We start from the raw sequence: 26217 nt of genomic DNA, 5'->3' as shown, positions 1-26217 counted from the left end.
CAAATCAGTTGTGATCCCTCTATTGCCTTGAGGGAGTAAGAGGAAAGGGCTGGGGGTGGTTGTCCAAGTTTATTATCTTCTCCATTACTCAGGCGTGTTCCCCTGAGCTTTCATATGATTTTATTTTAATGCAGTTATTTGTATTAGGCGAGTCTCCAGCTCACCCAGGCCAAAGAGGGAGGTAGGGGAGCCAGGAGAACCTGATGGAAAAATAAATGTCCTGAAGTTTCATGATGATCTGACTGTAGCTTTAATATGAATCAAATTTGCTCTAACCTGCTCTCCTACAGTCAGCATTTCTGCTAGAAATAATTTGTAATTATCAAACTCTAGTTAGGCCAAAAGACTCCTTGTAAAAGACTTTAACATAATTAGGAAAAAGTTTAGAAGTAGAATTTTCATGGCTGTAGCTTTCTCTTTGCTAATGACATTGCTAGAGAAGGCACCGGGTCCTGCCTGGCAGGTGAAATTCCAAGGACACATAGGAGCCGGTGACTTGGGATTCACTGTTCTGAGGCCGACCCAAGTCCAAGAGATTCAAGAGGCTTCAAGAGATGAGAATCCATGAGTGCCCAGAGAAAAGGTAATGGCCTAATGCATGCTGACCAGCAGCTGTGCCCAGCACTTCAACAGAAAGATCCTTCCGTAACTGCTTACTTGGCATTTATATGGATCAACTCAGAGGAACTTGCTACTGCCATGGCTGAGAAATAGGGACAACTTCTTTACTTTTTTGAGGGGTGGTGCAGAGGGGAGGGGTGCTTGAATTTGGCCTGGGTGCTGTCCTTAGCCCTTCTGGTCAAGAACAGAGAAATCCATGAGACTCTTATCTCCAATTAACCAACAAAAAGCCAGGAATAGAGCTTTGGACAAGGGGTAGAACACCAGCTTTGAGCTGAAAAAGCTAAGAGCTACAGGCCCTGAATTCAAGCCTCACAAACTGTACAAAATAGAGGGAAGGAAAGAGGAAGGGAGAGGGAGGGAGGAGAGGGGAGAAAGGAGGAGGAGGGAGGAAGAATGAGATACAAAACCAACATTTTTTTTTTTTTTAAAGATCACCTTGGAGAACTAGAGTGACAGAATAAACTATCTCCCTGTAAACTGGAGACCCAGGTAAATGCTAACCAGCGCACTAAAGCAGAGGGCACTGAAGCCAAAAACCGTTCGGAATGAAGTCCTAATCCATGCTCCAACGTGAATAAAAGAAGTAAAAGAATCCAGATACAGAAGGAGATTCCATTCATATGAAATATCCAAATAGGCAACTCTGCAGAGACAGAAAGTAGATTAGTGGTTGTCAGGGCTGGGAGGGGAATTGCAGGCAGGGGGTAACTGTTAATGAGTACAGGATTTCTTTCTTCCGTAATGAAAATGTTCTGGAATCTGGTAATGGTGATGGTTGAACAACCTTGTGAATATATTAAAAACCACTGTATTGTGCATTCAAGAATAATGAATGTTCTGTGAATTATATTTCAATTTTGAAACAAAGATAATTTGGGATGAGAAATCCAAATTTCCCGTCAGAATAATTTCGCAGTTGTAGACCATTTTCTGAAACTAAACAGAGCCTTTTCCACTGACTGACCACCCCAGGTTTTGATTGTTCTGTTCCTGTGGCTCCGCAAGATATCCTCCTCTGTTCTGTTGATTTGAAAAAGATGGGTCTAGAAGAAGGAAGGAAGCAAAGTGAGGAAGAGACCTCAAGAAAGAGTGTTTAAACTTAGAAATGCTTGAAAGACTCTGCCAGAGTTTTGTGTTGTTTTGTTTTATTTAAAGAATTTATTAGCATTGATTTTTACATCATATTTCAAATGACGTGTTTAACAAACAAGTATTCAAGAAGGGACTCTATATATACAATCACTGGTACTTAGATTTTAGAACATAATTAAAATTAGGCTAAGGGTTTGTGTGTCATAGATACATGTTAATCTATGTAATAAAACAGTATGTCTATAGAGTCATAACAGAGTTTTGTTTTATAGACCTTGCATCACTCCCCCCATGAAGTCTCCCTGGCTTTTGCTTTTCCTTAAACCATGTCATTAGACATCAAACTAGATCTGTTACTGCTTTATTGCCTTCTAGGCTCTCTAATTCTTCAAACAGAAAATTTGTTTTACTTGTTTCCACTATGTATCCCTGCCAAAGAGATGGGATGGAGCCTCTGTTCGGTCTCCTAGATCCTCCAGTGTATCACCTCTCCTCTCCTCTCCTCCCCTCTCCTCTCCTCTCCTCTCCTCTCCTCTCCTCTCTTCTTCTTCCCTTCTCTCCTCTCCCCTCCTCCCATCTCCTTCCCTTTCTCTCTCTCTCTCTGCAGTCCGGGGGCTTGCCCTCATGGCCTGGGCACCGTCCTTGAGCTTTCTCAAGGCTAGTACTCTACCACTTGAGCCCCAGCACCACTTTGGGCTTTTTCTGTGTACGTAGTATCAAGGAATTGAACCCTAGGGCTTTGTGCATCCAAGCCCCCTCTCCTTTTTTCTTAATTTTATTTTTTTTGAGACAGCACTGGAGTTTGGACTCAGAGCAAACTTTCTAAGCAGGTACTCTACCACTTGAGCTATGCCCCCAACCCTTTTTAGCTTTATTTTGTTTTTTGTTTTTTTTAATTTTTATTTTTTTGCCAGTTCCGGGCTTGAGCTCAGGGTCTGGGTGATGTCTTTGAGCTTTCTCAAGGCTAAATCTCTACCATTTGCCCCGCGGTGTCCCTTCTGGCTTTTTCTGTTTACGTGGTGTCGAGGAATTGAACCCAAGGCTTCATGCGTGTTAGGCAAGCACTCTACCACTAGGCCATACTCCTGGCCCCTAGTTTATTTTTTAGATATGATCTTGTGCTTTTGCCGAGTCTGGCCTTGAGCTGCAATCCTATTTCTGCCTTTCAAATAGCTAGAATTACAGGCATGTGCCCTGTGACCTGCTTGTTACCCTCTGTGGGATTCTTAGCTGACTGTACATGTTGCCTCTTCTTCCTTTTGTACAGCTTTTCATTCTCAAAGCATCTCTAATTAAAGTTTGAAGGACACTGAAGAGGCCACATATTACACAATTCATCCAACAACTTAAATTTGAACCTTTGGCAAAGTCTGTTCATCATTTCTGCCATTAGGCATTTCTCAGCTACTGCCCACTTAATCTTCTCTAATGCCAGGGGCTGCCCTGCTTTATACACCATTTCCACTCCCCCCCCTCCCCCGCCTTTCTCTCCAGCCCCTCATCCAAGAAACCAATTCTGATTTTCAAGGAGGCACACCAAAACCCAGTGATGGAGAGACAAGTGAGATTTGCCTTTTACATCCAAAAAAGCCTTGGAGATACTTTCTGAATAGTTTTTATCTCCCTAACAGGACTCGATGGAGCAGAGGCGCCTCTAAGGTTAGAGAAGTTACCATCTCCCCCAGGTAACACTGCATGCCCACTAAACACTATGTAAAGTCCTCACTAGATAGAGCTTGTCTCCAGCGCAGCAAATAAAACCAGCCTCCTCAAGCCTCTTGTTCTGCTTAATTTGTTACTAGGCTGGGATGGATGATCAGGGAGTTATTGTTTTCCAGGGGGGGTTAAGGTGATACTTTAGTCCATTAAGGCTGATGCTTCCCAAAGCCTGATTTTCCTCTGCTATTGCATTGAACTTATTCTCCAGCTGCCAAGAAAGGCAGCCGAAGGTAATTTATGTTAATTTTTTCCTTTCTGGACCATTAACTTTTGTGATGTTAATATATCTTATGTGGAGCCTCCAGACAGCATAAGTTGCTGCATCTATAGGGTGTTGCTGCCGGAGGCAAGCAGCCTGCTGGGCGCAACCACCAAGACCCAGGGCCAATACCCCCTGCTCCAACCTCCTGGGGACTCTACTGTTGTGGGCTTAGGGGAGTGGAGGGGGAGGAAAGAAGGAAGGAAGGTCCTTAGCCAGGCAGTGGTAGGTAGCTCCCCTCTATGATACTAGCTACTCAGGGGTTCTGGGGGACTGGGAGTGTGGCCTAATGATAGAGTGCTTGCTTAGCATACATGAAGCCCTGGGTTTGATTTCTTGGTACCCACACACACATGAAAAGTCAGAAGTGATGCTGTGGCTCAAGTGGTAGAGCCTTAAGAAAGCTCAAAGGGACCAGGAGTTTGACTAGTGGTAGAGTGCTTGTCTAGCATGCACGATCAGGTTCGATTCCTCGGTACCACATACATAGAAAAAAGCTGGAGTGGTGCTGTGGCTCAAGTGGCAGAGTGCTATCCATGAGAAAAGGCCAAGGTCAGTGCCCAGGCCCTGAGTTCAAGCCTTAGGACAGGAAAAAATAAATAAATAAAAAATAAAAAGAGTTCTGAGGATCATAGTTCAATGACAGCCAGGATAGGAAGGTCTGTGAGACTCATATCTCCAATTAACCACCAGAAAGTTAGGAATGGAGCCTAGAATTCAGAAGTAGAGCACTAGCTTTGAGGTAGCATCTATGTTTAAGTCCCAGTAACCTCAAAATAATACTAATTTTGAATCTATTCTTTCTTTTTCTTTTTTTTTTCTGTTTTCTCTGACCGTGTGTGTGTGTGTGTGTGTGTGTGTGTGTGTGTGTGTGTGTGTGTGTGTGTGTGTGCGCGCACGCGCGCGCCAGTCCCAGGGCTTGAACTAAGGATCTTGAGTTTTTGTTCAGCCTTTTCTCCTCATAGCTTGTGCTCCACCACTTGAGCCACACCTCCAGTCTGGCTTTTTGGTGGTTAACTGGACATAAGAGTCTCATGGACTTTTCTACTCAGAGCTAGCTTCAAACCAAGATTCTCAGCTCACTACTTACTGAGTAGCTAGGATTTCAGGTGTGAGCCACTGGTACTCAGTCTCTTTTTCTATTGAGGAAAGCAGAGTCACAGCCTGGGATATCTATGCCAAGTCATGGCTAATAAAAAAATTCTCTTGGCCAGGCACTGGTGGCTCACGCCTGTAATTCTAGCTACTCAGGAGGCTGAGATCTGAGGATCATGGTTCAAAGCCAGCCTGGGCATCAGAAATTAGAAGTAGTGCTGTGACTCAAAGTGGTAGAGTGCTAACTTTGAGCTGAACAGCTCAGGTATAGCACCAGGCCCAGTGTTCAAGCCCCATGACTGACAAAAAAAAAAAATTCTCTTTAGCAGTAGGTAAAATAAAGAATGTGGTACAAAATAAATTAGATATGAATCTAAAGTCCTTTCTGTAGTAGCTGTGTGCTTTTGAGTGATTAATCTCAGTTCTTTCCGAGCCTCAGTTTATTCGTCCATAAAATGGGAACCTACAGATTTGAAATGTGACTGACTAATGTTTGTAAAATATATTGTGCAACAACTGGCACATAGTCAGAGCTCAGTAAATATTATTTCCCTTCTTTAGAATTGGTCAAAACTGCAGGGTATCAATGTATGTGAATTAATGCACCTTCTATCTGGCAAATATCATGTAACCCTTTTACTAATTACAATAAAAAATATATAAAAAAATAAATTCCATTCTTATAAGGAAAAAAAAACAAAACTGCTTCTACCAGCTTTGGCCTCAGATGTTACTGCTTGATGTCTCCGCTGGCTTGACCTGGATTCTTTACTGTTTGCTCAAATCCCTTCATGACCATTTCTCCCTTGCATCAATTCTAAGCACCTGCTTGTTATTAAAGCAAATTTCTCTTTACCTAGTGCCTTATGATCTGAAAAGCAGCTGTAAATAGAAGGTGTGTTCCCTGTGACGCAGCACTGGTGGCACTTTGCTCTTTAAAGGTTAATGGCCAAGTCTATGCCTTCAGAAATCTCGGCTCGCAATGTTCAGCAGAAGTAATTGCAGTAGCAGGAAGGTGGGGTTGAGAGGAGGGGGGGGGGAGGTGTTGAAAAGGACTGCAGAGTGGAATGGCAAGCCTCTGGAGGTAGAAGAGTATATTCCTGGGGGAGGAATAAATAACTGGCCATTGAAAGCCCCCAGCCATGAGAAATAGCAGGGCTGTAATTTTAATCTGCCTCCCTTTCTGGACCAAATTCTTATTGCGGACCCCTTTCTGGACAGCAAGGGTTCCTGAGAGAACTTGCTGGGATAATTTGGTGCCTGATCATGCTTCAGTTGCAATTTATTTAAAGTTGACAATAGGGTTCCTGTCTTTTATAAGCAGATTCTCAGCACTTGAATCTCGGCAGGCTGGATTCCATTTGTTTTGCCTTGATGAAAAAGAAGTTAAATTTCACACTTATTATAGCACCTGGCATCTGACAACCTCTAGAGACTTCATAAAGGCTAATGAAATGAAACCTTCAGCACTACTATAAACAGAAAAGAGGAGAGATCAGACCCGTTATCCCTTCTCCATGGGAAACAAAGGGTCAAATCTGTCTTACCTATATACCACATATGAATATAGATAGATATTGATATATAATTATATATTGATGCCTCTATCTATCTATCTATACTATCTTACTTTTTCCAGTACTGGGGCTTGAACTCAGGGCCTGGGCATCATCACTGAACTGTTTAGCTCAAAGCTGGTACTCTACCACTTATTTGAGCCAAAGCTCCACTTCTGTTTTTCTTTTTTTCTTTCTTTCTTTCTTTTTTTTTTGTGTATGGCTAATTAGTGATGAGTCCCTCAGACTTTTTCTGCTCCAGCTGGCTTTAAACTATGAAAACCTCAAATCTCAGCCTCTTGAGTAGCTAGGATTATAGGATTGAGGAACTGGTGCCTGGCTTCAATCTGGTTTGAACTTTTTTACAGTCCTGGGACTTGAGCTCAGGGCCTGGGCACTGTCTCTGAGCTTTGTTTGCTCTAGGTTAGTACTCTACAATTTAAACCACAGAGCCACTTCTGGCGCTGTGCTACTGAGGAATGGAACCCAGGGCTTCATGCATACTAGGCAACCACTCTACCACTAAGCCACATTTCCAGCCACTGAATCTGTGTTTTTTAAAGGGTAGTCTTTAGAGTGCTTTCGACTGACTCTCAGAGAGGTTCCGAGCATCTCACGAAGGGAAGAATTTGCTTGAATGTGGATTAATCTATCACCAGAGGTCTGAACTGCTGGAAATGAGGCCTCAGTAGCCAGATATCCATCTCCAGCTTTCTATCCTCATCAGATGGTAAGCAGTCTGGGTTGATATTTACCAAATGTCCCTAGGAGTTGAAGTACATATGCAGTGGGAAAATAGGTGAAGTACATGTGCAATGGGAAAATAGGTGCAGGATTTGTGGTGTGGTTCAGCTGTTAACAGTTTGGTCCCCTGCCCTAATCAGCTGGGGCCAGGAGTTTGGCCTAGTGGTAGAGTGCGTGCCTAGCATGCACAGAGACCCTGGTTTAATTCCTCAGTGCTACATACATGGAAAAAGCCAGAGGTGGTACTGTGGCTCAGGGAATAGAGCTTTAACTTGAGAAAGCCCTAGGACAGTGCTCAGGCCCTGAATTCAAGCCCCTGAACTGGCAAACAACAACAACAACAAAACTCTCAATGCCTGATTGACATTCTTCTGAAAAAAATAATTGGTTTTAAAATCAAACAGATCTGAGTTTATATCATCTTCTTACTACCTACTGACTTTAAAACTTCCAAGTCTTAAGAAAATTTGGAAAGTTTCTCCAAGTGTCAGTTTCCATATCAATATCAAGAAGAAAGTAACTATTATGATTTATCTACTAATTTAATAGCATAAAACAATTTGTCATGTTCACAGATTCTATACATTAGTAATTTAGGCAAACATAGTGGAGGGTGAGTTATTTCTGGATCATGATATCTGAAATTCAAGTTGGGATGACTTACAACAAGTGGATGATATTAATGTCTGCAAATTTCTAGAGGCTTCTTTACTTACTTGTCTGGTGTATTAGGTAAACAAATTGAAACAGGGCCCAGTTGAGAATATCTGCTTTATATGGAATTTCTAGATGGTTTGAACTCCCTCTTAGTGTAGACTTTCTGCATGGTGAGTCTGGTTTTGAAGAATGTATCTCCCAATCAACAAGACAGGAACGTTATGGGAGTCGCATAAAATGATTTCCTTCATATTCTATAGAAGACACCAGTCTATTTGTATTTAAAGGAAGAGGATGTAGACTAGACCTTTGGCCTTGGTAAGAGGAGGGTAAAAATATGAAGCTATGGCTGGGAGTTTGGCTTAGTGGTAGTTTGGCTTTGTGCTTGCCTAGCATGCACAAAGATCCTTCCTGCTTCTGCCAGTTTCCACCCCAAACATTCCCCCAATTTTATATATATTTCCTCCCTCCCCCCTCCCTTTCTTTCTTCTTTCCTTCTTGTCTTCTTATCTAGAGTCACCCTATTGAATACCATGTCTTAAAACCGTCATCAAACTGGACACCAGTGGCTCACACCTGTAATCCTATCTACTTTGGAAGCTGAGATTTAAGAGTCCCACTTTAAAGCCCTGACCAACTCTTATCTCCAATTAACTAAGAAACAAAACAAAACTAGAAATGGAGGTGTGGCTCAACTGGTAGAGTACCAGACATGAATGGAAAAAGTTTAGTGTGAAAGGCTTGAGTTAAAACCCAGTACCAATACAAAAGCAAACAATAAAAACCTACCATCAGTTCCTTCTTCACTTCTGAAAAATAAGTGTATATAAAAAGCAATCTTGGGGGGCCGGGAGTTTGGCCTAGTGGTAGCGTGCTTGCCTAGCATGCATGAAGAACCGGGTTCAATTCCTCGGTACCACATACATAGAAAAAAGCCGGAAGTGGTGCTGAGGCTCAAGTGGTAGAGCTCTAGCCTTGAGAAAGTCCAAGGACAGTGACCAGACCCTGAGCTCAAGCCCATGACTGGCAAAAAAAATTTAAAAAATAAAAATAAAAAGCAATCTTATATATAGTAACGCCTCCTTAACATTCTACATTCTTCCAACTCCTATACGCCTTTCAGTACAATTTGTACTTACTTCAAAGTAAACTTGAAGCATTACTCCAAAGGTGAGGAACACAACCAATTTTCAAAAAATAATTCAAATGGCTTCTCTTTTTCCTATTTTCTAAACTATCATAAAGTCTAGAGTAATGGTCCTCAATGCTAAATTTTTCAGAATTCTTTTTCAGGATAGAAATTTATGACTACAAGGGAAATCCTAGGGACTGGAATGTTGCTCAAGCAGTAGAGCATTTGCCTAGCAAGCAGGAAGCTTTAAGTTCCAGTACTGTTAAAATAATGATGATGATGATGATATGTGGGTATAAGAAAGAAGGGTGGGGGAATGGTGGCCCATTCCTATAATCCCAAAACAGGAAATTAAGACAAGACTTCAAAGCCACCTTGGGTTACACAGAGATTTCCTGTCTTCAAAAACAAAAACAAAAAGTGTGTGTGTGTGTGTGTGTGTGTGTGTGCGCGCGCGCGCGTGCAGGTGTGTGTGTGTGTGTGTGTGTGTGTGTTGGGATCCAAGGTCCAAAAGTTGGACCCTGTACTGAGAGTTTAGTTTTGTGCAACTCTGTGCTATGTTATTGAGACCATTCAATATTGGAGTGTGTACTTTCATTATGCCCTGCAAGAAAACATCTCTCAGGTAAGGGTTTGTATAGCTGTGATGGAAAAAAGCAACCCAATGAGGCAGAGACAGTGAAATCAGAGGAAGGCAAGGAAGCTACTAAGTTTAGGGCCTACTTTGAGAACACAAATTCCAAAATTTAAAATCCAAATCCAACCTTTGGAGATTTAAATTCCATTTATTCTTGGTAAGGTAACTTCTTCTGTTCATGGAGAGAATAGAAGCTCTGAGAGACTCTGAGAAAAACCTCCCTCACATCAAATCATGCTCACAAAGCCACAGGGAAGAGGTGAGTGCAAATGAATCAGGAAATTATGGTTTCTTTTTTCCTTTGTATTGTAGAAGGGAACATAAATTAAGGAAAAAATCGCTAAGGGAAAGAATAGTATGTAATGTTTTAGCCAACACTGAGCTTTGAAACCTTTTGTACTATCTTATAATTGTGTCTGTTGGGCCCACCAAGAGATGCTGGTGAGTAGGTAGATCATGGGAAGGAAGTAGGTAAGTAAAAAAATGCTAAATTGCAGAAAGGTAGACAGTTCCAGACTCTGGAGCTTGGACTTTGTATAAGTGACAGGAAGGCATTGGGTGGGGTTACCCAGAGCCCCTGTTTATGGGCCCGCTCTTGCTACTTCCTGTCTGGAACAACAGCTTATCCTGCTTAGGAGCTTAATTGAAGACAAGGGGTGTGTGTGTGTGTGTGTGTGTGTGTGTGTGTGTGTGTGTGTGTACACAAAAGCTCAGATGGAAGGAAAATGAACCAAATTCAAAGCAAATGAACAAGAATGGATGGAAATTCAAAGACATATTCAAGGTGCCACAGGGGCATTTTAAGGCAACACTGGATAAGGAAAGGAGGAAGCCTGAGGCTTTCACTATAGTGGCTGTGATCAGGAAAAGGGAAGATAACATAGAAGAGGGGCTAGTTTTGAAGACTAGACTCAGTCTTTTAAATTGGCCCAAGGTGTTGACAAGAAGGGGACAGGGGTTATAGTAGATCTTTTTTTTTTTTTTGGTGGGTCATGGGGCTTGAACTCTGGGCCTGGGCACTGTCCCTGAGCTCTTCAACTCAAGGCTAGGGTCCTATCCCTTGAGCCTCAACCCCACTTCTCACTTTCTAGAGATTAATTGGAGATAAGAATCTCTCGTTCTTTAGTGCTCGGGCTGGCTTTGAACAGTGACCCTCAGATCTCAGCCTCCTGATTAGCTAGGATTACAGCCTGGGTGCTCAGCTAGATCTTGTTTATCCACTCAAATCCTGCCAGTCCTCCTTTCTACCCAAAGACCGGTCACCTCAACCTTAGGACTTTGCTAAAGGATTTGCTCTGACCACAGGGACATATTTAGCCTCTATGCAGGGAAAGAAGGAAATGCCAGAGTTAATGATTCAGCTCAGGAAGCAGCTCTTATACAATGACAGAAGTGATATGCTTGCGTGTGTGTATACGTGCATGTGTGTGTGTGTGTGTGTGTGTGTGTGTGTGTGTGCATGTGCGAGTGTGTAGTGCTGGGAATTGAATTCAAGTCTTCGTGCTTGCTAGCCAAGTGTTCTATAACTTAAACATCCTTTTTCCTCCGTTGTTTTTGTTTTCTGTTTTTCTCTCAGTTTTGTTTTTGTCTTTTAGATCAGCTCTTGCTCTAGCTCTCCAGGCTAGCACTGTATCTCAGCCTTCTGAGTACTGGGTTGCAGATGTATAGCACCACACCCGAATTCCATGTAGCAATTTAATAATGTACCCTGTAGTGACTTCTTTGCTTCTTTATCTTTTACCCCTATCAGTGTTTTTTGGAATCACCTTCCAAATAAACTATTTGTTTTTGAACACCCTTTTCAAGGGAACTCAAACCAAGTCAGATAGCTGAACAAGTACAAGCATATATGTTAGTCTTTAGGCATTGTTTGGAAGGGATGAATAAGGGACTGACTGCCTGGGAAGTGGCTCTGTGGCTCAGGGTAGGGCAGAAGCCTTGAGTTGAAGAGCTCAGGGACAACGCCCTGTCCCAAAGTTCAAGCCCCATGACCCACAAAAAAAAAAAAAAAAAAAAAAAGGACTACTTTCCTTATCGTGCATCCACAAATGAAGCTTCCACAAAATGCTTTTTCCTTGTATAGTCCAGCGCTGACATTTATATTATTAACAGAGACTCCTTCTTTATTCTCCATCTCATCAAAATCTGCCTTCCAATTATTTAATTTGGTATATGATACAGTCCCCTCTCAGTGACATATGCCACTACATTCATCTCATTAGGTCTGATGGATTAAGAGCTTCATGAAGTACTAACTAAATAAAACAAGGGAGAAAGAAGGGGAGAAGGAGGAGAAAGCAGAAAAACGAATTCAGGAGGATACAGGGCTAGAAAGTAGAATAGGTACGGCCATCAGGCAAAGAAACAAAGAGCAGACAGGAGAGACAGGTTTAAAAAGCCAAAGCTTGGGCTTGGAGCCATTGTTGAAGTAAGGCTTGCAAAAAAGCAGACCTCGGGCTTCCTGTGTAGCTGGTCAATTCTTCTTAACTTTATTGTAAGTAATTCCTTCCACCAGGTTGCTTTGAGGCAGGCCAGAGCTACAGTGCTGACCCCAGGCTATATCTAGCTGTGCTGAGTGATGATGGAAGTATCGGTTCTTCATTTTGCATGTTCACCTCTGTATCCTCTGGCAAACTGGCAGGTGAAAGCCAAGAGGACTTGTGGTGCTAAGGCACACAGTTTCCTGGATTTGTGGCACTTAGAGAACTTAAAGCCTGCAGAATATTAGGCTCGTGATCTGTTCTGTTCATTTCTTGGGTACTAAAATATGGGGCTGGAGTTACGGGTGGCCTTGTTTAGATGTCAGCAAAGGCCAACTTAGCCCTTTAGGGTTTGAGGAGAGATAAAGCCAGTAATGGACATGTGATCCGCTAAAGTATGCAGAGCTGGCTGGGGATAAAAGATCCCCTGCTCTTTTTCTAAGAGCTGCTTTTGTGCTTCCTGGCTTCCTGGAATCTGTCAGCCAGAGGAGCTAGGCTAGAGGGAAAAGGCTGTGTTTGCTATTCCTATGAGCTGGGAGACAGAGTCATCCGCACAGAGTAAATAGTCCAGAAAGGGAGAGGTTAAGACGCTAGCCACCAGTGAGACCATTTTTGGCTTCAGAAGGAGTGCTTGTTATGTTTATTCATTTACATAATTATTATGAAATGCCTACAAGTGTCAGACCCTGTACTAAGCTTTGAGATTGTCAATATGTACAAAGCTTCCTGACTTGCATGTCAGGTTGCTGTCCCTGGAGATGACTGGTTACTTGGCTATGCTGAAATCCGTGTTTTTTTGTCCTCTAACGGGTCAGTTCCATTTGCTCAGGCAGAGGAGGTAGATAGATGTGCTATCTATACTGGTAGTCTAGAGAGAATGACTTTCCAAGGGTAGGAGGCTCACCCTCAGATTCCATCCCCACATTCTTCTAGTCACAAGGGAGGGTATTCCTTTTATACTTGGGCACTCTACCTTGCTGCCCTTATAGTTCTTCACAGAATGGGAGAGACTTGAAAGATGACATGTTCTCTCCATTCTTTCCTTCCCTTCTTCTTTACTTGTTAAATGTCTGCCTTGAGCCTGGCTCCCTACTGCCTTCCTTGGAGCAATTAAAGAGAAACAGTGTTTTAAAAGCACTAACTGTGCTTTTGTTACTCCCATGTCAGTCTCTCACTCCCTCTCTGGCTGCCTGGAGCTAGGTAGAGGTGTTTTCTCTTCCATTTCTTTTTGTCTCTGCCTCAGCTTGTTTCCCTGAGGACAAAAAAGCTGGTCTGTGGCTCTCCTTAGGAATATGCCTAGTACAGCCTTCCCTGCTTTCCTCTACTGATGGGCCAGATGAGGCTGAGCTACCTTGAATCCTCTTCATGTGTGTCTGGGTCCACCTCATTAGCACTGTGGCCATTTTAAGGTTATGGATATCAGGTTCTCTGGAGCCAGGACACTTTTGTAACCCCCAGGGGAGACTAAAGCCATTTCAGCCTTGTGCATGCCAAAGGTTCTTGCAAGCCTCTATCACCTACCCTCATTTTTATCTTATTTTTATTTTTTGGTTTGTTTCTGCACAGGCACATTTTCTCTGTAATTTTTGGAACCCAAATATAAGGGAAATCTCATTTTCTCCGTTCTGACTCATTTACAATTAAATACACTTGTTCCCATCTGTGTCTATATACATCTGCATACATTTGCCCTTAATTTTGGAAAATGATGCGTCTGGTGTTATATTTTTATCACGACTGCCAAATTGGCTGTGAAGACCAGTGGGTGTTCAAAGCCCCGGTGATGACCCCTATCCAGGCGTATTCACGAGGGAGGTGCTGACATTTCGTCTATGGACAGGATGTGCAGACCTGTGGGAAGTATCAGTCCTTGTGGTCACCTGGCTTGAGAGCTGTAGTTATCCAGGCTAGCTCTCCTGTCCATCTTGACAGGCTTTACTGACCAGATGGTTCTGGACTCCCTATGTCACTTCCTGCCAGCTGCTTTGCCATGCACTGGAGTTAGAGGAGAGAGAGAAGGGTCTTGTGCATTCTCTCTCTCTCTCTCTCTCTCTCTCTCTCTCTCTCTCTCTCTCTCTCTCTCTCTCTCTCTCTCTCTTCCTTTTTCCTTTTCTTTTTCTTGCCAATCCTTGGCTTGAATTCAAGGCCTGAGCACTGTCGTTGAGCTTTCTCAAGGCTAGCACACTACTTGAGCCACAGCACTACTTCTGGCTTTTTTCTGTGTATGTGGTACCAAAGAATCGAACCCAGGGGTTTGTGCATGCTAGGCAATCACTCTGCCACTAGACCACTCTCCTGGCCTGCCTGCCTGCCTGCCTGCCTGCCTGCCTGCCTGCCTTCCTTCCTTCCTTCCTTCCTTCCTTCCTTCCTTCCTTCCTTCCTTCCTTCCTTCCTTCCTTTCTTCCTCCCTCCCTCCCTCCCTCTTTCTTTCTTTCTTTCTTTCTTTCTTTCTTTTCTTTCTTTCTTTCTTTCTTTCTTTCCTTCTTTCTTTCTTTCCTTCTTTCTTTCTTTCCTTCTTTCTTGTGCCAGTCCTGGGGCTTGAACTCAGGGCCTAATCACTGTACCTGGGCTTTCTCAAGGCTAGAGCTCTACCAAATGAGCCACAACACCACTTCTGGCTTTTTTAATGTATGTGGTACCAAGGAATTGAACCCTCATCTTTGTACATGCTAGGCTAGCACTCTACCACTAGGCCCTTCTCCTGGCCCCTCTTTTCTTTCTCCTTCCTTCCTTCCTTCCTTCCTTCCTTCCTTCCTTCCTTCCTTCCTTCCTTCCTTCCTTCCATAATGGAATACTGTTCACCTCAGAAGGAAATGGGACACATGCCATAACACAGATTAAGCCTTGAAGACATTATGTTGAGCTACCAAAAAAGGGACAAATATTAGGTAGCTCCACTTATTCAGGTACTCAGGGTAGGGAGTACCAAGAGCTGGGAGGAGTAGCTGGACTTAGGGGTTGAAGAACCCAAAGTTAATCTCAGCTTGGGAAGTGAAGCTGCTGTGGAGATGGATGTGCTGAGTTTGCATGGTGCACAGTGGAGGCTCTCAGCGCCACTGAACTGCACACCCACATGGTTACCATAGCCAGCTTTATGCTGTGCATACTTTGACAGCTGAAAACAAAGGCTCTCTTACAGTGGAGTCCATAGCTAGCCTCAGCATGGCAAATCCACAGGCCTCGCTGTTTCCCACAGAGAGTGAATGAGGAAGCATGGCTAGGTTATGGCACCCCCATCTCTTCAGAGCCAACAGAAGAGAGAAGCTGTCTTTACTGTTCAAAGGGATATGGCGGCATGTGTGGGAGCCTGCCTCACCTACGTACCTAAAAATACCACACCATGGTTATCTACCTCTTATTAAAAAAAAAAAGGAAGATTACACTGTAAAGATAGATATTCACATTTAATGAGGTGGTTATAACTTTTTAGCACACTGAAAGCCTTTTTGTCATTATCTCATTGAATAATTTTATTTATATCTATATGCTGAAATAGACGTGGCCAACAAAAATTATAGGATTCAGAAAATAAGATATCAATGGCTGCCAATCAAAAATAAACTTAGGGATATAGCTCAGTGGTGGACTGCTCACCTAGCATGTACGAGTCGTGGTGATACCTTCAAAAAAGAACAAGAAAGACATAGAGGGAGAAGGAGAGAAGGGATCCTTAGCCACTGAGGATTCTCTTGCTATTTAGTTGATCTGAGCTGATAGTCCCTCAGAAGTGGTGCAGCTGCCACCTCTGACCTCACAGAGCTTAATTCTTGGCCGATATTTCCAGTCCAACAGTATAGACCCATTCACTTCTCTCCTCTGGTGGAGGCCCGGCTATCTATTTTTCTAGTGATAGTGACTGCCCAAGAATCCTTGAATAGTTAAAGCCTTATTCCTCACTTAGTCTGAATGGCTGCTACACATACAAACATATAGTCATTAATCATGTTTAGTATTTGTGTCAGTCATTTCTTCCTTAGGCAACCAAACCTATTATGCATGGCCTCTTTTGCCTACTAGTCCTATAGACTCTCTCTCTCTCTCTCTCTCTCTCTCTCTCTCTCTCTCTCTGACAGTACTGAGGCTGGAATTCAAGGCCTCTCATTCTCATTCTCTCGGGGCTTTTCATTCATGGCTGGCACTCTACCACTTGAGCCATGCCTTTAGTCTGGCTTTTTGCAAATTGAAGGTAACAGTCTCTCAGATTTGTCTGCCCAAGCTGGCTTCAAACTGCAATCCCCTCAATTTTTAAAGTAGTTTGGATTATAGACATAAGCCACCAACATCTGGCTTACAATGTCTCTTAAAACTTTCTCTTTGTTATCTAATTAACTTCTGGCCATTCTGCAGTACTTAAATATGACTTGCATCAAAAAATCGGAATCTGGGTCGGGAGTTTGGCCTAGTGGTAGAGTGCTTACTTAGCATGCCTGAAGACCTGGGTTCAATTCCTTGGTTCCACATACATAGAAAATGCCAGAAGTGATGCTGTGACTCAAGTGGTAGAGCTCTAGCCTTGAGAAAGCCCAATGACAGTGCTCAGGCCATGAATTGTAGGCCAGCACTGGCAAAAAGAGAAGAAGAAGAAGAAGAAGAAGAAGAAGAAGAAGAAGAAGAAGAAGAAGAAGAAGAAGAAGAAGAGGAAGAAGAAGAAGAAGAAAAAGAAGAAGAAGAAGAGGAGGAGGAGGAGGAGGAGGGGGAGGGGGAGGAGGGAGGGGAGGAGGAGGGGGAGGAAGAAGAAGAAGAAGAAGAAGAAGAAGAGGAGGAGGAGGAGGAGGAGCAGCAACAACAGCAAGGGGAAGAAAAGAAAAGAAATTGGAATGTGTTGAGTGTTCTGAGTCAGTGCAATGACTACGTGAAATGTTTTAGCAAATCCTCCTTGCGTACCTCTTCACTTTGGGGCTGGAGGCATGGATCAACTGGTAAGGCACCTGCCTGACAAGCATAGGGTCCTGAGTTCAAACACCAGTGGTAGCAAAAACAAAAAACAAACAAAAATTTCTCTTGAGAAATAATTATAAGAAGTTGTTGTGGGTCCAGGTTGTGGTGGCACATACATACAAAAAGGCCGGAAGTGGTGCTGAGGCTCAAGTGGTAGAGCTCTAGCCTTGAGAAAGTCCAAGGACAGTGCTCAGGCCCTGAGCTCAAGCCCAGGACTAGCAAAAAAAAAAAAAGCATAAAAAAAAGAGCTCAGGGACAGTGCCCAGGCTGAGTTCAAGCCCCATGACGCTCCCCCCCCCCAAAAAAATCCCAAGTTCTAAGCCATCTTGAGTTATTATTGAGATCCTGTCTCAAAAAAAGGAGGCAGTTGTGTCAGTATAGTTTTCTGAAGGAAACAAAAAGGAACACGAGGTTCCATATGTAAGAAAATAATTGGGAGAACATCTTTAAAGGCTGAATGGAGGTGATATAGGTTTGACAATCTGCAAAAGGAGACAGGGGAAAGAAGGATTAATCAGAACTTCAGGCAGAAGTACAGCTCTGAAAATGTCTCTTCCAGCCTAATCAAAAGTCCCTGGGTACAATGGTTCATGCTTGTTACCCTAGCTACTTGGGAGGTACTTGTGATACAAAGGACAAAGCAGAAAGCTCGTGGACTCTAACTCAATGGATATTACTCCTGGACACAATAGGGGGCACCTGCTATCCTAGAAAAGAGGATGAATATCCTTATGAATAGAATTGCAGTCTAGGCTGGCCACTAGCATAAATGAGAAAACCTATTTGAAAATAACTAAAGCATGGCTTAAGTGGTAGATCATCTGCTTACCAAGCATAAGGTCTTGAGTTCAAAATCCATATTAAAAATAAGTCACTGAGCAAAGAACAAAGATTGCTCAGTAGATGAATGAGAAAACAAAATGTAGTCTATGGAGTATTAGTCTGCTTTTAAAAGGAAAGAAATTCTGACACATGCTACCACATGGATAAAGTTGGAAAGCATTATCCTAGATGAAATGATAATAGTGTACATATATATAAAGTACCTTATATGGTCACATTCATAGACAGTGGCTTCCAGGGACAGAAGCAGGGAGGAGATAATAGAAGTCACTATCGTATGGATATGGAGTTTCAGATTGAGAAGAGGGGTAAGTTCTAGAGATGGATGGTGGTGATGGTTGCACAATAAATATATTCAATGCCACTGAAGAAGTTAAATGATTGATTTATATAATGTATGTTTTTCTTTGGTTGTCCCTTTGTTGAGTGGAAATAGTCCAGTCTAATACTCCTGCTATGTGCAACCACTGTCCTGGAGGGTTTAGGACAAGGGTGGCCTTGGTAGGAATGCCTGTGATAGATTTCAAGGTCACTGAACTCTGCTTCCCACAACTATTACCTGGAAAGGAAATCTGAACATTAGACTCTTACTATCTATGTCAGGTAATGGTTAAGACTCAGACTGCCTGGATTCAAGACCCAGCTTGGGCATTTTTTCTGTGTGTAGCTATGGCCAAATCATTCAGCTTCTTTTTGCCGTAGTGTCTTCATAAAATAGGAGTAAAACCTGGGTGCCAGTGGCTCAGTCTGTAATCTTAGCTACTCAGGAGGCTGAGATCTGATGATTGCAGTTCAGAGCTACCCAAGCAGGAAATTCCATGAAATTATCTCCAATTCACCAGCAAAAAAAAAAACAGAAGTAGAGCTGTGGTTCAAGTTGTAGAGTGCTAGCCATGAGCATAAAAGCTCAGGACAACACATAGACCCTGAGCTGAAGAAAACAAACACAACCCTCCTCCAAAAAAATAGAAATAAAAACAGTGAAGATGTTAGTGCCTACCTTACAGAGTTATTGCATACATAAATTAATACACATGAAGATCTTTCTTTGTCAGTTGTGGGGCTTGAACTCTGGGACATGTGAAGATCTTAACACATTGCCTATCATAAAGTATGCCGAATTTAAGAATTTATTTAATAGTACACTGAACCATTTATTGTTGATATAGGTATGAAAATGATGCTTTGAAAAGTTTATTTCAGAAGAGCCTCCTAACAACTATATGATTCAGGGAATTATTTCTTCACATAGATATGAGGAAACAGGCTTGACAAAGCCATATAAACAGTGAAAAGTGGAGCGCTGAGGAGTCACAGCTGGTACCTTCAGAGTGTCCAGTTCCACCACTATACAACGGTATATCCCAGGTGGTCCTTTGCTTGTGACCATTGGCTCTGGCTGCTTTCTAAGATAAGGGTTCGCTCCTGGTCCTCATCTTCAGGGATAGATCATTGCTATCATCATTATCAAAATTGCCATCATCAGCATCTTCCAAAATGGCTTTATTAAAAGCAACTAATTACCCATTCTGCTCTTCTATATTTTAGACAACAATAATTACACAGACTTCTAGGAGCTTAGCAACTGAAGCTTCTGAGCATGTTAAAGGCTCCTAAGTAGCAGAATAAAAGCACAGCTACAGAGTAACAAGTAGCAAGTAACTCTTGCTAGTGTCTCTTTAGGTAGGTTACTAGATCTCTCTGAGACCTATTGGTAGGATGAAACTACATTTCTTTTCTTTCTCTCTTCCCCAAGATAACCATGAAGACATGCTTAGTGAAGGAGGAAACACAGCATAAACCTTAACAGGCACTTCTCTGGACCTCTTTGGTCCTGCCAGAGTTGGAGATGTAAATACTTCTGTACTTCTCATCTGTGAATTAACTGTCCTATTCCACTTGGATATATGTGATGGGGAGAAGCAAGTCACTTTATATCCTTTTGTTCTTTGTTAACAGAATTGGATATGGTGTTATTTTTCTGGTATGGCCCATAGGAAGAGCCTGTTTCTCTACCGTAAGTTTATGTTTATATCAATTCCTCCCATGAGTGTCATAACAGTGATCAGTTTTCTAATTCAAGTTTGTTTGAAATATCTTGTCAATTGGTCAATCAACAAATGTTAATTAGGCACCTGTTGCATGCTGGTTGCTGTGCTGTGTTTAGGATGTGAATAGATGTTTTAGGAGCTCATAGACAAATGAGATTGGTGTCAGGTTAGACATGTCACTGTAATAAAGTAAGATAAATCTTGACAGAAGTATGTGCAAGGATTAAGTCTTGGGGAGGGTTTCAGAATCTGGAAAGAAATGGCAGTAAATGGGTAGGAGAGGAAGAAAAGTGGTTCAAGTTGATATTAGGGGTCTCAATTGGCAAGCAGATCTAAAGACCTTCATGGACCTCTATCCCACCGAAGCTCAAAGACTGGGAATAGAAATGGAATGGAATTAAGATGAGGCTGGAAATATAGCCCAGGGGCCATTTATTCACTTAGCATCTGTTATGTTCCAGTCATTATTCCAGTCATCAATCATCAGGGTTTGAACAAGAAAGACAAGGTCCTTGCTGTTATCCGTATCCTACAGGGAAATGACTGAAAGTATTTAATAATATTTAATAAACTAATAATTTTGGGTGGTAACATGTGCTCTGGAGAAATGACAATAGAGTGAATAGTGTGTTGTGTTCAGGAAGGGCATTTTGAGGTGGTGACATTTCAGTTGAGCCCTGAATGATAAGAAGATGCTTCCACAAGAAGATAGGGAAGGAATGAGCCCGACATGTCAGGGAACAGTTGGTGGAAAGGAGCAGACTCCAAAGGGCCCTGCAGATCAGACTAAGTTAAGATTAATTTCACAACCATGTGACATCATTTGAAGTGGAGAGGATATGCCTAGAACACATTTTTTTTTTTTTTGCCAGTACTGGGGCTTGAACTTAGGGCCTAAGCATTGTCCTTGGATTTTCCTCATGGCCAGCACTCTACCACTTGAATCACAGCACCACTTCCTGCTTTTCTATGTATGTGGTAGCAAGGAATCGAACCTGGGTCTTCGTGCATGCTAGGCAAGTACTCTACCACGAGGCTAAACTCCTGCCCCCTAGAACACATTTTAATTTAGAAATCTCATGCTGGTCTCCTGAACTTCAGTCTCCTTTCCCCACTCAATACCTAAAGGCTTCTTGAAGGGCAGAGTGGTCAGAAGGTATTGCTTAGGATTCGGTTAAAAGGGTCTTTTTGGTCAGCCAAAGTTGAAAGCTCAAGGTGAAAGCCAATCTGAAAGAGTAAATAGAGTAGTCATTTGCTTAAGCCTCACCTTAAGCAAATTAGTGAGAAGGGGTGAGCCACTTCAGACTAAATGGACCTTGCCCTGTGCACTCAATTTTGGTCCACTAGGCAGAGACAATGTTTGGGGTGTCCTAGGACACAACAACAAGCAGATGCCTTCTGAATTCATGGCTCCTGCTGGTTTAGTGCGTGAGAGGCAGTAATGGGGTGGCTACTGTCACTTCCTAAAGTAGTCTTTTATCAGCCCAGACTCTCAAATGAGGGGATAAAGTACAGTGTCAGTAGATCTGCCTCACTACATGAAGAGGGGTTATGCTTCTCTTTCTGCCCAGCTTCCTGTCTGTGGCCAGATCAGTTTTTAATATTCTATCTGTCCAGGTCTCTTCCCTGGCGGCTCATGCATGTAATTCTAGCTACTAAGGAGGCTGTGATCTGAGGATTGTGGTTTGAAGCTAGGCTGTGGGATTTTTATCTCCAATTAACCATCTGAAAATCAGAAGTAGAACTGTGGCTCAAAGTGGTAGAGTGCTAGCCTGGAGTGAGCAAAACACCTCAGGGACAGTGCCCAGGCCCTAAGTTCAAGATCCAGGACCACCACCACCAACAAAACAACAAACAACAACAACTGTTCAGCAGTTCCCTGCTGCCCTCAGGATGAAGTTCAAAATAAATACTTAGTAAAATATAATTCTGATCCTGTTCGTGTCTCCGCTCTCTTTGCCTATATTGTTTCCTCCTTTGGCTGTTCCACTCACTACTGGGTTCATTCCAGTTACTCATGCCCTAATTCAAGTATTAGCTTTTCAGTGACTCCTTTCCTGACTCACCCCTCCCCCCTGCCCCACATCAAAGGGAACCTTCCTCCTTAACATCACTAATCACTTGCTCATTCAATTGCTAGTTTCCCTCTCTAGACTATAAGTTTCATGAAGCCTGGTTTAGCATAATATCTGAACATAGTAAGTACTCCAAAATATTTTTTAGGGGGTGCTGAGCCTTGAACTTAGGATCTGGGCAATGTCTTTGATGCTCAAGGATAGTGCTCTACCACTTGAGCCATAGTTCTACTGCTAGCATTTGTGGTAGATAATTGGAGGTAAGAGTCCCAGGGAGGGGCCGGGAGTTTGGCCTACTGGTTAAAGTGCTTGCCTAGCATGCATGAAGACCTGGGTTCGATTCCTTGGTACCACATACATAGAAAAAAGCCAGAAATGGTGCTGAGGCTCAAGTGGTAGAGCTCTAGCCTTGAGAAAGTCCAAGGACAGTGCTCAGGCCCTGAGCTCAAGCCCAGGACTGGAAAAAAAAAAAAAAAAAAAAAGAGTCCCAGGGACTTCTCTGCTTCAAATCATCATCCTCTGATCTCAGGCTCCTGAGTAGCTAGGATTACAGGTGTGAGCCATAGGTACCCAGTGCCAAAGTATTTGTCGTTTGAACAAATTTATGGGCAAGTAGATGACTATAATAAAAAGTGGGAAATAATAAAAAGAGGGACAGTCCTACCGGATATAGGGGCAAACAGGAGAGTCAGTTATTGTGTGATTAAAGAAAGAAGCTGACCTGGTAAGAACTGATGGAAGGGAGCCAGGATGGAACCGGCAAGTGCTGCACTGTGAGCTCAGTCTAGATGCCTACAACCAAATTCATACGGCTACACAGAAGACAAAGACTACCTGGCCTTCTACTTTAAATCCTCCTATATTCAGAGTACATATATAGGGTAATCTTAGCTGGAGATCTAAGGATTGTGGTTCAAAAACAGCTCAGAAGAATCCAATTAACCAACAAAAAGCCACAAAAGTGGCAGAATGCCAGTCTTGAGTGAACATGCTAAGTTATGGTGAGACCATGAGTTCAAGCCCCAGTACCAGCACATGGTTGGTCATGGGACTTGAACTCTGGGCCTGGGTATTGTCCTTGAGCTCTTTCAGCTCAAGGCTATTGATCTACCACTTGAGCCACAGAGCCACTTGCAGTATTCTGGTGGTTAATTGGAAATAGGAGTCTCATGGATTTAAGTGCCTAGGCTGGCTTTGAACTGTGAGCCTTAGACTTCAGTCTTCTGAGTAGCTAGGATTACAGGTGTGAGTCACAGGTGCCCAGCTTAAAAAAAAGGTTTCTATATCTCTGCTTTATTATCACAGTTATGTCTCTAAGTTTCTTAGAATTAAGAAAAAATATTGGTAGGCAACAGAAATAATGAATAAAGACAGATGATTCATTCACCAATATACCTGAATTCTACACTGTATTAATTTAATTGGTTTATATTACAGTGCAACTATTATAATTCTTATTTTGATAGGCCTTTTCATGCCCTGTGAAAATTTGAAAATGCTAGATAAAAAGAGAATCTTCAGACTGGTGGGTACTGAGAGCCAGGTTTTCATAGTAAAGCCCCGATGCTTCAAACTGAGAAGTGGGGGAAAAAAAGCACAGCCTTGCTCCTCCATCTCCTTCCTGTTCTCCTTTGAAGGGATGTGTTTTTAGATGTAATTTTGCTGTCACAGTCTTTAGCTCTTTCCTACAGCTTCCCTTTCCCCATGTTATCAACAAAAATATGAACATGAAAGGGGATGGAAGCGTTTGTTTTCATATATACATCTTTGATCATACCAGAGAGGAAAGAATCATGAATACCACTGTTGCCTGATTTTAAGAACCGGATCTTGATTCCAGTTTTTGTAAAGAAGATGAATAACATGAATAAAGAAAAACGTGTACATCTTTCACAAGTGTCAAGGGCCCGAGTTTGAGTCTTTTTATTTAAAATTTAACTCGCAGGTTTAAAACTGTGTTATCCTCTGTTAGAAGAGACCTGAGAGGGATACATGTGAATTTCTTTCCAAACCCTTCCTAAAGGGCCTTAACTGTCAGACTGCTGGAAGCTGTACTTCAAAGCAAAGACAAAGTATGTATGATATAGAGCAGGGTATTCAAATTAGCTCCAGCAGGGTTTAGTTTTGACAGGAAAATAATTTGAATATGGCTTTACAACACACACACACACACACACACACACACACACACACACACATTTTTAAAAGGACATTTCAGAGGTTAGAAGGTCATGAAGGGCATGATTCTAGATTGTGGCAGATCTGGGTCCCAGTGCTGTCACATATTCTGTTGTTACTCACAGAATGAAAAATACAATATTAACTAATTTGGATGAAATATGAAGCGGTGATCTGGGAGTGTGTCTTGGAGGTACGGCACCTGCCTAACAATCACAGGCTGCTGAGTTCAAACCCCATTATTGCTGGGTGGGGACCAAACATGGAACTCTTAGCACAAAGTCTGACATATACCAAAGATGTAGTAATCATTAATCATTGAGAGTAATAAAGGAATTTTTTTTTGGTACTACTATGGTTTGAACTCAGGGACTCATACGTGCTAGCAAGTGCTCTACCACTTGAGTCATACCTCTATCCTTTTTTAGATCAGGTTTGGAGGTTTTTGCACAGATCTGACCTAGATCACATTGAACCAGGCAATCCTTCTAGTTATGCCTTTCAAATAGTTGGAGTTATAGGTGTGAGCAACTGTACCTGGCCTTAACAAATACATTTTTTTTTTGCCAATCCTGGGCTTAAGCTCAAGGCCTGAGCACTGTCCTTGGACTTTCTCAAGGCTAGATCTCTACCACTTGAGCCTCAGCACCACTTCTGGCTTTTTTCTATATATGTGGTACTGAGGAATTAAACCCGGGTCTTCATGCATGCTAGGCAAGCACTCTACCACTAGGCCAAACTCCAGGCCCAACAAAAACATTTTAAGCTTATATTACTGTACTTTGTTTTCTGCTCAGGCTTTGACTAAACTAGGTGTTAGTAATTCTCATCTCTGATTGCACATTACAATCATCCAGGGATATATATGTATTTTAATGCTAAGTCAAGCTGGTAGTGGTGATGTTGGGTATCATAATTTGTGTGTGTGTCTGGGAGGGTCATGGGGCTTGAACTCAGCCTGGGCTCTGTCCCTGAGCTCTTCAGCTCAAGGCTACCGCCCTACCCTTGAGCCAAGCCCCACTTCCTGTTTTCTAGAAGTTTAACTGGACATAAGAGTCTGAGGTCCTTTTGTGCTGGGGATGGCTTTGAACCTTGATCCTCAGATCTCAGCCTCCTGAGTAGCTAGGATTACAGGCGTGAACCACCATTCCCAGTGGGTGACATAATTTTTAAAAAGCCTTCCAGGTGTGTGTGTGTGGGTGTGTGTGTCCCAAGGCTTAAACTTAGGTCTTGGACATTGTCCCTGATACTTTTGTTTAAAGTTAGTGGTCTATCACTTGAGCCATCTTACCCAAACCCACTTCATTCTGTCCTATGCTTAATTCCTTAGCAACAAAACCACAGAGCTTAAGACTAGAGGCTTTCAAACTTGCTAATTTGTTCTAGAATCAAACTCATTCCCTTCTCATCCTCATTTAGATCTAACTTACTCAATTTTTTTTGTTGCTTTTGATTTTTTTGTTCACACTTTTTCATTCAACAACTATATAGTGAGGGATATATATGAAACACTGCTCTAGCCTTCATAGATACATAACATGGACAAAACAGACAAAAAATATAGCCCCCCTGTGGCTTAAATTCTAGTGGAAGGAGAAAAGAAAAAGCAATGAACTGTATATGAAAAAATATATGCCTTTATAAATAATATGAGTGATTAAAATGTGTTGGGGAAATGGACTTTACATGACACGGGTTGTAATTTTAGAGTGTCTAAGAAGAAGCCTCACTGAGAAAATAACAGCTAAGTAAAGACCCATCAGAAGGGAGTGAGTCAGACAGAAAGGAAAGGCCCTAAGGCAAAATCCTGTCTGATGTAGTTCTAGAATAGTAAAGAGGTCACTGTGTCAGATAAGTGTGTGGGGACAGGGGTATGAGCTCTAGAGCCCCTTATAAGGACCTTAGCTTTTACCTCTGAGGAGATGGGAACCATTGAGGGTGTTAAGTAGAGTAGGAGAGACATGTTTGGACATTTGAAAGGGCTTACTCAGGCTGCTGAACTGAGACCAGACTGAATGAGACAAAGGAAGAAGTTGGGAGTCCAGTTAGACTCCTTATAAAGTTCAGGCTGAGAAATGGTGACTGCTTACTACAACATATTAACAGTGGAGATGGCAAAAGTTGGTGGAATCTGAAT

This window comes from Megascapheus bottae, chromosome 4, assembly GCF_031878675.1.
Source record: "Megascapheus bottae isolate mThoBot1 chromosome 4, mThoBot2.hap1, whole genome shotgun sequence".
NCBI classification, from domain to species: Eukaryota; Metazoa; Chordata; class Mammalia; order Rodentia; family Geomyidae; genus Megascapheus; species Megascapheus bottae.
Note: the sequence above shows the minus strand (reverse complement) of the source record.